We start from the raw sequence: 17,301 nt of genomic DNA, 5'->3' as shown, positions 1-17,301 counted from the left end.
CTTGTCTTTTACTAGCTCTGTGTCTTTGGCCCTGATTATTCTCGTCTGCTAATTGGGTTAATGTTCTCACTACTGTTGTGAGAATACATTTATATAAAGTATTCAATAACTGTTATTTTTTCCTAAGTTAAAACAAAATAACAAAACAAACAAACAAACAAAAAAAAAAACAGGGAAAAGTTCCAGCCCACAGATATGGTGTGCGACTCCAGGGATGTGAGCAAAGTGAAAGCCTGATGGAGCGTCAGGATAAGGATGGGCTTGGGACGCGCTAAGCCTCCAGGAGAGCTCCAAGGTTGGTGAAGTCACACCCTAGGCACCGCAGCCAGGACTACACTTCCCAGAAGCCCAATCTCGCGCGATCTTGGGCAGTTCTACGGGTGCTGGCGGGAGAGTCCCGGGTAGAGAAATACTTGGGCGTCCTGTTGCTGTCAGTCCCTCCTCCTGGACTTTCCATGAGGAGGTTGGCTCACACCACCTATGACGCAATCCTCAGTGCTCCTGAACTCCTCGACTTGTGTCTCCCTGAAAATCACTTTGCGGTGGAACTTATCCTTCGAGGCCGGGCCAGGTGCAAGGCGCGAGAGGGCTCTGGACTATGTGTGCGCGAGAGGTACCGCTCACCAGCCTCCTGCTCTCTGGTAAGGCTAGAGATAGTCCTTAAAACTTAGCCCCATGTTACCAACTAATAGGTTCTTTAAATATACGTCTTTAAAAGCTCTGTTCACATAAAAGCTGGATGTGTTTCTATGTACCAGCAATTAATAATCCAAAAAGGAAATTAAGGAAACATTTTTACTTAACGATAATATCCAGAAGAATAAAATACCTAGGGATAAATCTGATCAGGTAGGTAGGTGAATGATTTGTATGCTGAAGGCTACAAAGCATTCCGAAGAAATTAAAGAAAACCCAAATAAGTGGAAAGACACTTATATTCATGCATTTGAAAGATTTAATATTAAAATACAGATGCCCCAAAGATTTAATATTAAAATACAGATCTCCCCAAAGAGATCTATGGATTCATCTCTGTCTAAACTCCAATGACATCTTTTGCGAAAATGGAAAAGTTTATACTTAAAATCAAATGGAATTGCAAGAGACTGTAAATATTCAAAACAATATTGAAAAATAGAACCGGGGCGCCTGGGTGGCTCAGTTGGTTAAGTGTCTGACTTCAGCTCAGGTTACAATCTCACGGTCCATGAGTTCAGGCCCTCCAGTGCCTGGAGCCTGCTTCAAATTCTGTGTCTCCCTCTCTCTCTGCCCCTCCCACACTCACACTATCTCTCTCTCTCAAAAATAAACATTAAAAAAAATTTAAAAAAAGAAAAGAAAAAATAAAACCAAGGTAGGACTCACACCAATTTTAAAACTTACTACAAAGCTATAGTAATTAAAACAGTACAGTACTGGCATAAAGAGAGACATAAAGACTGGTGTCGTTGAGTTGAGACTCCAGATATTAACCCAGTCTCACTCCATATACAAAAATTAACATGAAATAGACAAATGACTTAAATGTAAGAGCTAAAACCATAAAACTGTTAGAAGAAAATATAGAGGCAACTATTCAGAACTTAAGACTGGAAATGGATTCTTAGTTTTGATACTAAAAGCATAAGCAACAGCAACAACAAAACTAGATAATTGGACTTCATTCAAGTTAAAAACATTTGTATGTCAATGAACATTATGAAGAATGTGGAGAGACAACCTAGATAATTGCTGAAAATGTCTTCAAATCATATCTGACAACAATTTAATATCCAGAATACATAATAAACATTTATAACCCAATAAAGATAACACAATCAAAAATGAGGAAAAGTGTTAAATAGACATGTTCTCCAAAAATATAATATATACTTATATATCATATAAATAAGGCATATGTACTGAAAATGGACAGTCAGAACATGAAAGATGTTCGACATCATTGGTCATTTAAAAATGCAAATCTAGGGGCACCTGGGTGGCTCAGTCAGTTAAGCACCCGCCTATTGATTTCAGCTCAGGTCATGATCTAATGGTTTGTGGGATCGGGCCTTTCATGGGCTCTGCACTGACAGCATGGAGACTGCTTGGGATTCTCTCTCTTTCTGTCTCTCTCTCTGCCCCTCCTCTGCTTGTGCGTGCAAGCTCTCTCCTTCTCTCAAAATAAATAAACATCAAAAAATGCAAAAAACCATGATGAGATATCACTCCACACCCACTATGTTGGCTTTAATTTTAAACAACGTACAAAACATGGTGTGGATGTGAAGAACTTGGGACCCTTGTACATTGCTAGTAGGAATATAAAAGGTGTAGCCACTATAGAAGACATTTAATTTGGTGGTTCTTCAAAGAGTTAAACATGGAATTACCATATGACCCAATAATTCCACTCCTAGGTATATATCCAAGAGAAATGCAAACATATTGTTACACAAATATTTGTTGCAGCATTATTAATAATAATGAAAAGTCAAAACAACCTGTATGTCCATCAATAAACAGATAAGGGAATTTTGGTATATACGTACAATGGACTATTATTTAGACATAAAAAGGAGCAAACTGTGAATATGTACTACAGCTTGGATGAGCCTTGAAAATATTATGCTAAGTGAGAGAAGCCAGACCGAAAACTCACATATTGTATGATTTCTGATATGACATTTTTAGAATAGGCAAATTCATAGAAACAGAAAACAGATTATAGGTTATTGGGATGGGAGAAGGCAGGAATGAGAAGTGATCACTTAATGACCCAAGATGTTTATATAGGGTAAAACTTAGAGCTACCTACTGACATTGTGAAACGCTAAATTGTATACTGTAAAATAGCTAATTGCATGTTATGTGAATATATATATCTCCATGAAGATACTCTGTGTATATCTTTTCCATGCACACAGACACACACACACACACACAGCCTCTTGAAACTCATTTTGCCTTTAATGCCTTAGCTTTGACATTGTCATCTCTTGCCTGCAATACAATAATCATTAATTATTCTTTATACACCCAGTTTTGTGCTCCTGTAGTTTATTTTTTTTAATTTTTTAATGTTTATTTATTTTTTAGAGAAAGAGTGTGAGCAGAGGAGGGGCGCAGAGAGAGGGAAACACACAGTCTGAAGCAAGCCTTAGGCTCTGAGCTATCAGCACAGAACCCGACATGGGGCTTGAACTCATGAACTGTGAGATCATGACCTCTTTCGAAGTTGAACGCTTAACTGACGGAGCCACTCAGGTGCCCCTGTCCTCCTGTAGTTTATATTCTCCAACTTTGGGCAGAGTGACCCAGTGTCCATAGTGCTTTAATATCTCCTATTTCATAGAGGATAGTTTAAACTTCTTAAAATAACCATTCCTTTCAAGATCAGAAATGTAGCCATATTCTAAGTCTTATTACCATTTCCCCTGTATAATTTATAGTTCTTCAGTATAAAATTATTGGTAGTTTCCAGAAGATATATTCTTTGATGCCTCTGACTTTGGTAACGATAATTCTTGAATTTCCTTTTCATCCTTTGTAAACATGGATCACCTCTACTTGCCTTCTAAGAATCAGCTTACTCCTCACTTCATTTCTCCCAAAAATGTTTAGATGCCCGACTTTTAATTTCTATAATTGCTATGTTTGGCTGTGTTGTTGCATTTTATACCTTCTGTTGAAATTACATTTTCAAATGTCTGTTTCCCCCCAGGCAATAAGATCCCAAGTTTTATGGTCTGTTTTAATCATTGCATGCATGTAACACTTAGACTTTCAAATTTATTTGTTGAGATATCCTATCTACTAACCTGGAATTTCATTTGTTTTCTTAGTTTTACATCTCGTATATTTCTCTATTGACTTTTTCATTTCAGAGTTTGCTTTTCTTTTGGCTAAACCTTCTTTTTAATCTCAACCAGGCATGTGCATATTATTTGTATACATATTATTTGAAGATGAGAAATTTTGCTGGGACTACATACTCATAATTACCCAGCATTACAAACCTACCTAATTCTTTACAAGAGTCAAGAGAACCTTCCTCTTTGATGAAGTACAAGGTTATGTCTCTTGATAGTATTGCCAGGATTTTGAAGGCAGACATTCTTGGCCCTTATTATGTTATTTCCTAAACCTTCTTAAAAATGAACAGAAACCTGGGAAACACAGGGGAGTCTCTGCTTGAGTCCCTCAAAGTTAGTCTTAGCCCTCAAATCCTGCATGCAGTACCACTTTTGCATCAACTGCAGTGGCTCTCAGTTCTGAGAATGTATTAGATGCATGGTAAAAAGTTACAATAAAGTAATTGGTTTCTATTTTTTTTTTTTTACCAATTTTAGAAGCCAGCACGATTTCTAAGTTATGAAATACTCATACATACAAATGCATTCTGATGTGTGAACATCTTTCTGTAAAATAAACATTATCACATAAAGCTGTCATTATGGGTGGTAATATACAAAATAAGAGAAGGTTATCTTTCGCCCAAGCAAGGAACCTTTATGACTTTTTGTAAGACCCTATAATCACTCAGGATGAATGAATAAGAATACTGGAATGTGCTCAAAAATGTCAACACTCTTAACACTTAATCTGTAAATTCTACAGAACTGCTAGTGCCTCAGATCTGACATTAAAAATAAATCAATTTATAAGCAGTTATAAAATCTTCTGCTTTTTACTCTGGTTATAATTATATATTTACCTGTTAAGATTGTCAGATTCCCTGAGGAACAATTCCAGTAGTATGGATTACAGACAGGGTGAAGGTGGTATTAGAGAATTAAAAAGACAAATTGAAGGTGTTTCCTAAGCCTTCAAATGTGTTTGACAAGAAATAATATATTAAGCTGAATAATTCTGAATTTGGAGCTGCCAGTTTAGATGACATGCCAGAATTCATTTTTCCCCCTTCGTATTTCAAGGTTTTTCAAAATGCAATATATATTCAGACCCGGGTAACTATAAGATGTAAGTAAGCTAAAGCCAATTAAGGGTCAAGAAAAATACTAGAGTTTCAGCATTCATCTTTCAAAGACAAAATATTGTTCTTAGGAAACATTCTGGGGGGTTTGGAACTGTATATAGAAATGGAATAAAGAGCTGACTGCAGCAGTACTGTGTCATAGGAAAGATTTGTTTTTATTTTTGTTTTGCTTGCCTTCTTTTGTACCATGCATTCTTGTGCTGTTTTTCCATTTGGCACTCACTGTGTCTTCCACAGTATGTACCCAAAGCTGGTTCCTCTTTACAGAGGCAAAACTATCCTGAGAGAGGCATCAATAACAGAATAAGGATTCTAACATTTCTGCTTACAGACCATACTCTGTCTGATAATGTCCTTCTCTATTTCACAAGCTTACTTATTCAAAGTCAAAATATTGGCCTTTCAAGGTGACACAGTATTAAATTGATTTATGAATGATCTTTGGTTACTTAGAAAGCCAGAAAAAATGTATATATTCTACCCTTACACTCAGAAACAGGTAATTAGCATGTTTACAGGAACTCTTGCTTTTTCCTAGTGGTGAAGTTGTGAGTAGGATACCTAAGCACAATCAGCAAGGTTTCTGAGTTTATCATTAGGTAGTCATTTCCACAAATTTGGCTTTATTAGTATAATTTAGGGTAATCTTGATCTTACACTATTATATAAAAATATAATGAGTAACCAGATTTTAATTTCAATTTAATATTGAGGCATAAATAGCTGCCAACTTGACTATAGTGCAAATTTTGTTTGGTTAATGAGGTTTTTTGTTTTTCATAATGCATATTGAGGACGTAACACAAAACCAAAGAGTACCCATATTCCCTTCAGTAACATTTAGCAACTGTTAATAATTAATTTTAGAACATTTGATCCATCTATGCTTTGGCTACGGTGTTTAAAATTGGTTAAAACTGTAAAACATATTGTATCAGACATAAATAACTCAGTTGGCATCTGTACAAAATAAGGTCATTTTCCTAACATAACCACTATGTCATCAGACCTAACCAAAGAAATAATTACCTAATTGTCTAAAATATGGCCCTTGTCACATTTATTTACCAAGTTCACCAAATATCTTTTATGCTGGTTACATTGGATCAGTGTTCATCAAGAATTGTGCATTTCACTTGGTTGGCATGCCTTTTATCTCACTTCAGTTTATTTTATTTTTTTTAATTTTTTTTTTCAACGTTTATTTATTTTTGGGACAGAGAGAGACAGAGCATGAACGGGCGAGGGGCAGAGAGAGAGGGAGACACAGAATCGGAAACAGGCTCCAGGCTCTGAGCCATCAGCCCAGAGCCTGACGCGGGGCTCGAACCCACGGACTGCGAGATCGTGACCTGGCTGAAGTTGGACGCTTAACCGACTGCGCCACCCAGGCGCCCCATATCTCACTTCAGTTTAAAAGACAACACCCGTACAAATAAACACACATGGCCAAACACACATACATACACACACACACACACACACACACACACACACACACGCAGACACACACACTCATACAAACCCTTTATTTCCTCTATGGTACTTGTTAAAGAGCTCCTAGAATGCCCCACCTAATTTGAAAATTTTTACATGAATTTTTCATTGATTATTGGAATTACTGTAAGTAAAAAGTTAGATCTAAGAGACTGAATAGATTCAGGTGTAATATTTCTTGGAAACATCCTTCAGAGCTGGTCCTATGAATTTCAGATTGGAAGATGTCAGGAGGTGTGTAACATCTGGTTGAGGGATAATACTAAGACTGATCACTGAAACAAGGTAATGAAAATTCACTCCCATTTGTTGTGAACAAGTAATCGATAGGGTGATACTTTGGCAAAACACAAATATGTGGAATCTCATCAATCTTTTAGCTACTAGCTCAGGACCAATGATGATGATTGTCTGAATTAATTATTTCTTTGGGAGTACAAAATGGTGATTTTCTAATTCTATCATCCTCTGTAAATTTAATTGTGATCCTTCTTCTGTTAAAAAGATACTTCTCTGGGGCACCTGGATGGCTCAGTTGATTAAGAGCTGACTCTTGATTTTAGCTCAGGTCATGATCTCATGGGTTTGTTATTTCTAGCCCTGCTTCGAGCTCTATGGGAACAGTGTAGAGGCTACTACTTTTGATTCTCTCTCCCTCTCTCTCCCTGCCCCTCACCTGCTCACACGTGCACAAGCCCTCCCTCTCTCTTTCTCTCTCTCTTTCTCTCTTTCTCTCCCTCTCTCAAAAATAAACAAACTTTTATGAAAGTATGGGCAAATAATTAAAAAAAATTTCTCTGATTAAGTAGGACTGTACATTTTCTACTGTGAAATAGGGTTAATGCTCAATTCTTTCCTTTTAACTATAATTTTTGAAAGTAGGTAGTTCATGTTATAGTTACTAAAAATTGTGGCAAATAGGCTTTTTATGTATTTACTATTTTGAATATTTTATGGAGTAATGGAATTTTACGTATGAAAAGTGTTTCTGTTCAATAACTGTCTTTCTTCTATGTGCTGTTCAACTTAACTCACTCTTTTCTGTGGATCCAGCTTTAATCAGGCTTCTCTGGTCTTTTCATACAATTCCCATTTATTTCTTTATTTTCTTGTACAACGGGATGGTTCAGAATCATATTATATAACTTCCCTCCGCCAGACCTAGAATCCTCCAAGTAGGAGGATTTAAGATCAAATGATAATTATAGGCTTAAATCTGGAACGTAAACATATACATTGCTACTAAAGCATTATGGCTTCTAGAGTCCCTTAAGAGACTGAACCAGAAAATGTATATAAATATAAATATATAAATTTACATTTTGATCTGACCCTGACATTTCATTTTCAAAATTACAACAATGTTTTTGCATAATTTTTATCTTTTCTTTCTTTCTTTCTTTCTTTCTTTCTTTCTTTCTTTCTTTCTTTCTTTCTTTCTTTCTTTCTTCCTTTCTTTCTTAATGGTTATTTATTTATTTTGGTGGGGCAGGAGCAGAGAGAGAAAGAGAGACTCTCAAGCAGGCTCCGTACTGTTGATTCAGAGCCCAGTGCAGGGCTGAAACTTAAGAACCATGAGGACATGACCTGAGCTGAAATCAGGAGTTGGACACTTAACCGACTGAGCCACCCAGGCACCCTTATCTTCTTTTTTATACTAAAACTACTGGTTCTCCACAATAATTTGCTTTTATTAAATATAAATTCCCAGACCTCTTTTCAGCAGTTTTACAAACAAAAGCTACTGATTCTTCAGAAGTCCACAGCAAATAATCTTCATAGAATTTATTGGCTCCGGTATGTTAGGTTTTTAATAACCGTTTTTAAAGCAAAATCTGTTCAGATTATTGAGAAAGCAATTTTTTATGTTATTTCCTTGTGAATCTTCTTTCTAAAACTGGACAAGGTGGTTTGCATTAATTCCCTCATTATTACTTTTCTACTCAATTAGAGACATGAATCATTAGGAGAGAATATTTTCCTATGAACTGTAAACTCCCTAGAGTTCAGTCTTGGGTGAGGCTAGTAGTAAGTATCTCAGTGTGAATTATGATAGGAGAGGCAATTGGTAACCTTTGCTCCTTTTGAATGTCAGGCAGGCTTAAACTGAAAACCCCACTGGGTTTTTACTGACAGATCTTATCCCTTGTTTCTTCTCATCAACACCAATGAAAGCATGGAATAGAATTTTGAACAGATAAACGAACAGATGTACAAAGAAGTTGTGAAATCATAATTTTTTTCCTCAGAGAACAAAAAAAGCTTAATCAGAAAATGAACGCTATCCATCTTGTTTTGAACTTTAATATTAAGTAAGCTCTTCCTGTTTCCTTTGGTAAATTTCTTAAATTGCTTCAAGGTCTCATGTTGCTTCTCTATAAAATGGGCATGTTAATCATACATAATTCATGTAAGTGCCATAAGGATTTAATAAGATGATCTAAGCGAAATATTTGGCACCATGACTAGAGCAGTCCTTGTGGCGAATACATGTGTGCTTAGTACATGTACACTGAGAAGTTAGCAGGAAAGGAAGATGGTAGACAAAAGGTGTGGACAGTCTTTTCATTTAAAGGTGCTTAAAGATCGTAAGAGATTCAGCAATCAAGTGACAAATTACACAAACCAGGGGATTGGAAAGTGTGAGGGAAGTGTTCAATGGAGGACGGATTCAATGTGATTCCCACCCCTTCTATGCTAAAGTCCAGGTTAAAAATTAAAGCTGCAGAATATTTAATTTTTTTTTCAACGTTTATTTATTTTTGGGACAGAGAGAGACAGAGCATGAACGGGTGAGAGGCAGAGAGAGAGGGAGACACAGAATCGGAAACAGGCTCCAGGCTCTGAGCCATCAGCCCAGAGCCCGACGCAGGGCTCGAACTCACGGACCGTGAGATCGTGACCTGGCTGAAGTCGGACGCTTAACCGACTGCGCCACCCAGGCGCCCCATAAAGCTGCAGAATATTTAGTGACATAGGGAAGTAGGAGGTACTTAACCTAACATATCAGTCTCTGAGCTAATCTTGCCTTTCATTGTGTCCTACTATTGTTAAGTTCATAATACAATTCTGTTCCAGTCTTAGCACACAGTAGAAGAAATTTGGCTTACCTCGATGAAAGAGAGCTATCAAATACACAGAGAAGACAGCCTGAGTGATCTTGTCCTAAGGTAAATATAAGCATCAACATAGGGATTACATTCATTGAAATCTAATTATTATATAGTTTTAATATCTCACTTATATATATATATATATATTTTTTTTTTTTCCTGCATTACTTTAAGTGATGATGAGAAATCAGTTCTCATATATGAGGTAGTTTAGAAAAGAAACTAAAGTTCTGTTCTGGTATCTCATGTTCACCAAAGTTTATAGTCTTCTATCTTTTGCTTACATTTTCATCAGAGAACAGTATTGTTTCCTCATGGACATTTTGTGATCAAAGATCACTGATAAAAATTAAAAACAAATTACTTATTATTTAAGGAATATCTAGCTGCTCTCTGTGTGTTCCATTGGAAAATACATGTTGTTGAATATAGATATTATAATGTATTTAAAAAGTTTTTTCTATAATTTATATTTTTTGCTCTTATGATCAAGAAGCCTTCTAATATCAAATCTCTAACATTCTTAAGCTATCAACAATGTGTTTTCAAATGAAGTGATTTAGCAGTGACTTTCCAAATGGTTTGCATATGATTTTATCTTTTAAAATTACTTAATTCATAGCCATTTGTTTAATTACACCATTTCTATCCATTTGGCTTCTACTATAAAATATGATTTTATTCATTTTCTATAAAGCTATATAAAGCTCTTTTAAAAAGATATAGTAACTACCATTATTGAAGATATTATTATACTTCAGATTGCTTTTATCATTCAACATTCTTTGAAAAATTAAAATTAGAATAATACCAACTGAATTATTTGTAAAGCTTGATTAAGGTTTTTTCTGTTTCTGCCAAATGGTAAGTGTAGTAAATAATCTATCTGTATATACTTTACAGAGTTAAAAACAGATAAATTAAGCATTCAAAAAGCATTTGTATATTAAAGCATGATAATGTAAAATATTTTATTTTTTAAGTTTATTTATGTACTTATTTATTTTTAAAGTTTACTTATTTATTTTGAGAGAGACAGAGACAGCACAAGTAGGGGAGAGACCACAAAAGAGAGAGAGAGACAGAATCCCAAGGAGGTTCTTTGCTGCCAGTGCAGAGCCCAACATGGGGCTCAGACTCACAAAACTGTGAGATTATGACCTGAGACAAAACCAAGAGGCAGATGCTTAACCAACTGAGCCCACCCAGGCACCCCTTTATTTCTTTAGCTATAACATGCGTGAGCGTGCACAATGAGAATGTGTGAGTGGGGGAGGGACAAAGAGAGGGAGAGAGAATCCCAAGTAGACTTCTTGCTATCAGTGCAGAGCCTGACTCTGGGCTGCATCCCAGCAACTGTGAGATCATGACCTGAGTGGAAATCGAGTTTGCTTCTTAATTGACTAAGCCACCCAGGCACATTTAAAATGCTTTAAATATTTCATAGCAATTATCTATACTTATGAATTCATAGAACTCAGTATTTTAATAGGTTTTTAGTTTGGCAAGGTTAAATTTTTAGTGAACATAATTTTAGAAAAGAATATAGATTTGAAAGGAAAAAAGGGGTGCCTAGGTGGCTTAGTCAGTTAAGCATCCGACTTTGGCTCAGGCTATGATCTCACTGTTCGTGGGTTTGAGCCCTGCATCAGGCTCTGTGCAGACAACTTGGAACCTGGAGCCTGCTTCAGAGTCTGTGTCTCCCCTTCTCCCACTCTCTCTCTCTCTCTCTCTCTCTCTCTCTCTCTCTCTCAAAAAATAAATAAACATTAAAAAATTAAAAAGAGATAAAAATAATGATGGCTCATTTGAAACATCTTGTTTTTTGTTATTAATAAATTTTACAATTTTGAATTTTAGTTGGGAGTGTTTTATCTGTTTACTTTTATATAATTAATGATATATTGGATTGAATTCTACTACCTTGATAATTATTTTTATTGTCACATCTGTTCCTGTAAATTTACTTACCCTTTCGTATCTTCTTTTGAAATAGTCTGTTATTTTTATTCTATTTTTTCTTTATCAGCTTTTAATTTATATAGTATGTGTGCAATTTATACAGAGTGTGCTATTTTTATCATTTGGGAAATTTCACTGGTATTTGGAGTGGGCAGACCTTCACAATGAAATTTTGATACTCATTTGTTAACATATTTTTGAGTATGTAGGTAACTTACTTTTAAAGGGACATAATGGGGCACTATTAATCTATAGCAAGAGTGGCATCAGGTCAGTGATTACAAAGGTTGTGATTTGGGTGGCTAGTTTCAAAGACCCTTGAGAATATACACAAGTAAAATGCCAAGTGCCCTTAAAAACACAACTGGTGTAAAATCACAAAACCTCTCTGCCAGGCTTGATAGAATTTCTTGTCTTCTAGAATTGCAGGGAAGATGTTTAAGAATCAAGATCAGAGTCTCAATGAGGAGCATCATACTAAAAAGTCTATATTTGTGCTTGATATACTAAGTTAAGGGAAGATGTGTGAAAGGAGAGGAACCCTGAGACATAGAGATGTTTGGGCAAACAAAAACAAAGGTAGAAATGTGAACTTGTAAATGCTCCTGAAGCTGTCTGACCAAATTCAGCTTCCCTTCCTAATGAAAGACTCAACCTTCCTCTGTGTAAAAGACTTTAATAACTATAATTTGACTTACACAGAGATGCCTTTATCCTCAGGTCACCACTCCCCACACCCCACCTCCTATTCCTCTAGAGCCAATAGGAGAGATTGATCTCAAAACAGAAACCCTAGTATAATTCTGCACAGGGAGGAGTCAGCTGACACAGGAAAGAATGGCTAATTTGTATCAGCAAGAGTGGGAAGCATATAAGTATGTGGAAATGTTGTAGTCCAAAAGAGAATGAAATGTAAAGCTTGATTAGATTGAATTTATTAATGGATGTCCCACATCCAGAACTCTGGTTTCGATGTGTTGGTTTCATCATAATTGAGTGGTGTAATTAGTCAGTTGTGTTAGCTAATTGAAGCCTTCTCTTAAAGTTACATACAGTCAACGAGGCTGCAAAACCTGGGTTTCTTTGAAATGTTCTTGAAGGAATCCAAGGTTAGGGTTGGGTGTTAAGACCGTTGGGTATTCACACCCTAGCCAACCCTGGCTAGGGTGTTAAGAGTGCTGGAACTTATGTTTATGCACAATATAATCATATAATTCTCAACCCTATCCTTCACAAAGTTAATTAAAAATATGTTATGAAGGGAGAGCATCAGAGCTTGCAAAACTCTTCAGTAGGCTGGAGATGTTCAAGGGCAAGATTGCAATAGAATTGTTTTTCCTATTGCAATAGGAAAAAGGGAATTGCTATTTGTGGACCCCAAAGCAAAATGAAAATATTCAAAAGTAGGAAGAAGGACCTTTAGTAGTACTAAAATATAAAGCATTTTTTCTTTCACAGTCTCGGTCAACTTGTGATAGGTTTTTATTTGTTATTTCATATCTTCGTAGGTTTTAAAACTAAAATAAATTATTAGCAAATGGATTTTAATGTTCATTTTATATTGTGTAATGACAATTTTAAATGCAAATATAAAAATATTAAACTCATACTTAGAATCATAAAAAGTACACACTTTGTTTTTCATAGCTGTACCTGAGTATGTATTTTGGTCTGACCAGAAGAGTGGAAATGCTGCATAAAACTAATTTAATTGTTTTTCTTTTACTTTTTGATATGTGCACATTCTGTCAACACTCTACTTTTGGCTTACCTAATGAGTAAGGAAAAACTGAAAGGCAAAGGACCTGTGGTTGCTTTTTTTTTTTTTTTCACTCTGTCACCATTTCCAAAATAAATGTATAGTGAATACATAGAAGTAACATGAATGAGAAAAGGTATGATAGGGTTTCTTGGTCTTTTAGTTTTGTATAACTCCATTGCCTTCTTTCTACATTTGAAGCAAGTTCTGTTTCAGTGCAGAGCATGGCAAGTTGTAGAGACAGCATGTTGTCCTTGGACTTGCTTTGCATCTCATTGGACTCCCTCACATAATCTAACAGAATTCTGTGCTTATGCAGTATTGAAAATACTATATGCAGACTAAGAGATAAGAAACAGTGGTGAAAATGCATAGTACACATATCTCCTCTGCTCATATGCGTATTCAAATGTCCCAACAGATTTCTCATACAAAATACATGTTCAAAACTAAGATTATTAAGATGTCAAGATAGCAAAAGTGGAACATTAAATGTGACTCTCCTTCATCACTTTGTGATCCTCTGGAAGAATGAGGGTACATTATTGGCCAATGTAGTAAATCCCAATTGTTGCTACAGAATACCTACAAGGAGCCCCTCCTCCTAGCTTTATTGAGATATAATTGACATTTAACATTGTGTTAGTTTAAAGTGGACAATGTGACAGTTTGGTATATTTGTATATTGCAAAATGATTGCCACAATATGGTTAGTTACCTCCATCACCTCACATAATTATCTTTTGTGTGTGTGTGTGCGTGTGTGCGCGCGCGTGCGTGTGTGATAATAGCATATAAGATCTCCTTAGCAACTTTCAAGAACATGATACAGTATTGTTAATTATAATCACTATACTGTACAATAGATCCCCAGAACTTATTTTTCTTATAACCGAAGTTTGTACCCTTTCACCAGTATTTCTCCATTTCCTTCCACTCCCCAGCCCCTGGCAACCATCATTCTACTCTTTGTTTCTCTGTTTGTTTTCCTTAGATTCTATGTATAAGGGATATCAAGAATCCAGGGTAATTCACTAGGGACCCTCATAGTACTCTGCAGTCTTATGGCCCTGGTCAGTGAGAGATTGTAGGAAGAATACTTCGTACTGGTAAAAATATTACCTCTGGGTGCCAGCCATCAATTCTTTCTCTTGTCAGCTCAGTTACAGGAGTGGTAAATTTCCTTGCTCTTTTTGGCCCTTGACCACACCTTGGAAAATAGTCCCTTCATTAAATTATCATCAGTTATTTTGAGTGTGACGTGAACTTTATGCCAAAATCCCCACTAATTTTCAATATTATTTAATTTAAAGGTAAATACATGATGCAGAGCCATATAATAGGACTAATATTTTGCTTCTTTAGAGAGCAATAATATGAAACAAGTAGGTTAGATATAATAACCATTTAAAGCTATTTAGAATATATTTAAATTGTAAAACTTTTTTTTAAAGAAAGTGATATTTCCAGCAGAATTCCATTGACAAAAATGTTATTTTATGTCACATGCTAAAATTATGATTAAGGTTTATCTCCTATATTTTATTCTTTCAAGGTATTTTATTTTACGTTTTTTTTCTTTAAAGCTATTTTAACAGGATTAAGAAACATGAAATAACTTCTATAATGTAGATAATATTTTAATGAATTGTATTCTGTTTCCTTTTTGTCAGAACACATTCAGAATATTTCTTACTCTGAAGGAAATTATTAATAGCTCATTTTATTTCTCAGACTTCTTTCTTTCTGGCTTTAAATATAAAGAAAATGTCCATTTAAAAAGTAACAAGATGTTACCATACCAATTGTCCAGTGATTTTCAAAGCGTCTATTTTTAATTATTATTTAAAATGTGAATTATTATTTAAATTTTTAAGGAGCTGTCTGAGTGTAGAGATGGCTGACACCATGTTACTTGTTGCCTTGGAGAAATTGCCATAATAGCCAAGCTGTTACCTTTGTATTGGTATACATTGAAAACTTCTCAGTAGGCAGTACTGAGATGATCACATATCCTATCTGCCTGTCACAGACACAGGTCACACATATGGGCTCATTGTAATTAATAGCACCCTTTCAAAAGGATAAAGTTTAGATGATGAATTGTATGGTTGCTCAAGGCAGTTCTGTGTGCAGCAAGTTTTAGTTGCCAGTGTTTGTTCTTCATTATCCATATTAAAGGGTTTGCTTCTCATACTACCTGTTGATAAATGCTTCTTTAAAACCTATTTAACATTTAAAGAAAAATCAAATAATAGTTCTTTTAATTCCCAATGACTCACTGTTTCTCTCTGACTTTCAGGGGAATTAGTCCTTATGATTCCCTGCTCATGAATGCCTGAGGAATTAGTATGAAGTGTTAATTGGGTACAGATTAATGGTAAACACACCCTGAAAGGTAATATGGAGGAGAAACAAAAGGTCATTATTTTTTAGCAGGTTTTAAAAGAACATGTTGTAAAAAGTAAAATTCATAGCCATGTGGTCTAGAGCAGTCTTGAACTGCAGTATTTTTATATAATAATTGTTAATAAAATAAATTCATGTATATGAATTTAATAGTGTAAATTATAATTTAAAGGAAAATTATACCTGCGAGATATAAAAAAATGACCAAGTAAAACAAAGCAAACAAAGCAATACAAAATTTTACCCACATTTTCTTCCCACACATATTCTCAAGCATATTTTTAGCACAAATCCAAGTCTGAAATGTATGTTTACATTTAATTAATCTACGTTTCCTTCTGGGAAGATACATGTTTAAGTAATCTTCATACAAATATACATGTTATATCATTATATCTAACACACTGATTATATTTTTTTAAATCATTATTCTCGTATCTTTAATTATATTCATTATTATTAACTAAGTACCTACTATATGACTGATTCTAATCTCTCAGAACATTGGGAAAATTAATAATTATTAATTTTATCAAATTAAAAATAAATACACACACATACACAGACCCCAGACTAATGATATATATAAACTCATTTGATTGAACATTTTGTAATTATAGGGTCAAAATATACACCCCAGTTGGTGACGAAATGAATAGTGCACCAATTTTCTCTTATGCCAGTGAAAGAAGTAAAAAGAATAGTGAAAAATGTTGGCTTTCATCTGCTTAATTCTTTCCTACAACAGAGGGAAAACTTATTTTATCTTATGCAAAATTTATTCTTTATCAGCATCTGACTTTAATAATTTTTTATTACATCCTCTCGATGCCCCTGTTTTTAGGAACTAATTGAAAAGAGTATTGTTGGGGAAGAAAGGTTTTACTTTACCTTTTAAGGTCTCCTGGCTAGTCTAAGAATTAATTTTATATGAGACCAATTAACAGGAGAAAATAAAATTTAATTACATACATACAGGGAATCTACATAAACAGGAGAGATCGCCAAAACAGTTTGGCAAAATGGAGTTATACATGTCATTCTTGACTAATGAAAATGTGGTAGGGGTCTAAAGCCTCAAAGGGAAGGAAGGAAGATGTGCTTGGGTGGCTAGGTGGGTTAAATGTCTGACTTCGGCTCAGGTCATGATAAAACAGTTTGTGAGTCTGAGCCCTGCATCGGGCTCTGTGTTGACAGCTTGGAGCCTGGAGCCTGATTTGGATTCTGCGTCTCCCTCTCTCTCTGCACCCCACCCCTCAAAAATAAATAAATATTTTTTTTAAGGAAGGAAGGCAGTTCATAGGAAGAAAGAACTTAAACAGGCATTGTTAGGTTTCTCCCTTTCTGCCATACCTAGTTCATATTATACAATAGTTATTTATGGTGATAGCTTCCTTCCTGGAAAAGGTCTTCTATCTAAATTATTTTAGGCAGTTAGGGGTGAAACCAAAAGAAAAATTCTGTTTCTTAAGAATAATCAGCCTAAAAAAATCCACAAGCCAATTAGACACCTTTTGGGATGGCGACATTTGCTCCCTTACAGGCCCACCTTTGAAACTTCTCCAAGAAATTTTATAGTCCAG

General features: G+C 35.2%; 1 long non-coding RNA gene across 1 annotated transcript in view; it reads left to right on the top strand.

The window, feature by feature from the left end:
* The first annotated feature begins 231 nt into the window (after window positions 1-231).
* Window positions 232-17,301, top strand: part of LOC123379223 — a 157,540-nt gene continuing 140,470 nt past the window's right edge. The window contains exons 1-2 of the long non-coding RNA XR_006583449.1: window positions 232-641; window positions 9,554-9,645. This is a non-coding gene — a long non-coding RNA (uncharacterized LOC123379223). The remainder of the gene's footprint in view (window positions 642-9,553; window positions 9,646-17,301) is intronic.

This window comes from Felis catus, chromosome C1, assembly GCF_018350175.1.
Source record: "Felis catus isolate Fca126 chromosome C1, F.catus_Fca126_mat1.0, whole genome shotgun sequence".
NCBI classification, from domain to species: Eukaryota; Metazoa; Chordata; class Mammalia; order Carnivora; family Felidae; genus Felis; species Felis catus.
This window is presented reverse-complemented; position numbering and strand designations above follow the sequence as displayed.